Raw genomic sequence first — 1,439 nt, 5'->3', positions numbered from 1 at the left:
AATTAAATTTGATTTTGTCCAAAGCAACTTCTGCAAACGCTCAAGTACGTGTCTTTTTTGGAAAGTTGCAAGATATTCCTGGATTTTTCAGTAATTCACCGCAACGTGTAGCAGTACTAAATAAAATTGTGCGAAGAAAAATACTTCATGGCGCTGCAACTCGTTGGAACTTTAACATTCGTACAATTAATGTTGTATTTGAGCATAGAGAGTCGCATAGATGGAATAGCATAGCGAGAGCATAGATGGAAGAAATAGTGAAACATTTTACTCAAGCAACCGTCTGCAGTGCAGCTGACTCCATTGAACGTACTTTACAAGAACCATGATTCGTTTTTTAGCTTACATTTTTCCACCACATCATGCCACATGTGGATATTTTATTCAATCAATTGCAGAAGAGGAAAACAGACCCAACACAGGTCATGTATGCCATTGATAACTTTGAACAGATAATTGTTCATATCCGAAAAACAATTGACGATATTGTAAACAAAGTTTCAAATATATGCACTACCAACTAAACGAAAACGTTCCGGACATAGCAAATTCGATAACCGTGTTGCAGCATTAGAAGTGTGTGACATAATTACAATTTCTATCAAAGATAGATATATTTCAAAGATCAACTTGTAGCAGCATCTCTTTTTTTTTCTTTGCGAATTGCGCAGAAGATTGCGTCTGGAATATCGTTTAATCGATCTATCATAATCTATCAAATCAATCTTAATAATCTATCAAAATGCAAAATACACATAATTATTTGTATATTCCATATAAATTCAATGCTTATTTTTAGGAGACGAACTGCAGCGAATACATTTATTAACTGGGAAGAATCTTTTAAATACTGAAAAGCAATATAATTTGCATACTTTATTTGAAACCCATAAAAATGATGCAATTAGTGTTGAAGGGTGGGTGCAACAAGAGCAGAAATATCCCGTATCAAGCATTCTTCATTACAAAATTCAAGGGCGAATTGATATTGACATCCTAAATTTAAATTCTGACGATTTTGTATTGATTATAATGAACCAGGCTCAAGCAGAAATGAAAAAAAATTGGCTCCAAGACTTTATGCATCGATGGAACACATGGGTTACAATATGGATTTGAACTCATTACATTATTAGTTCTCGACGATCTGAATTAAGGTTTTCCCTGTGCGTTTTTGTTAACTAACAGAACTTACACATTTGTATCGCTGCTTTTTTGTCTGAAATTAAAGGCAGAATTGTGGACCGAAATGCAGAAAATTTCGCCATCTTGCCATTCCACTTCCAAAAAGACGATTGCATTGTTCCTGGCATGTTGATAAAGCCTGGAGGAAAAATCTATCAAAAATAAAAAACAGAAAATATCAAGCAGAGGTGTACAAAATACTTAGAACCCTACTTGAAGAAACAGACGAAAAACGATTTTATGATTTATTTTTG

The sequence above is a fragment of the Dendroctonus ponderosae genome, unplaced genomic scaffold, assembly GCF_020466585.1.
Source record: "Dendroctonus ponderosae isolate FM_Combo_2020 unplaced genomic scaffold, Dpon_F_20191213v2 Dpon_F_20191213_1, whole genome shotgun sequence".
In the NCBI taxonomy this organism is placed as follows: Eukaryota; Metazoa; Arthropoda; class Insecta; order Coleoptera; family Curculionidae; genus Dendroctonus; species Dendroctonus ponderosae.
This window is presented reverse-complemented; position numbering follows the sequence as displayed.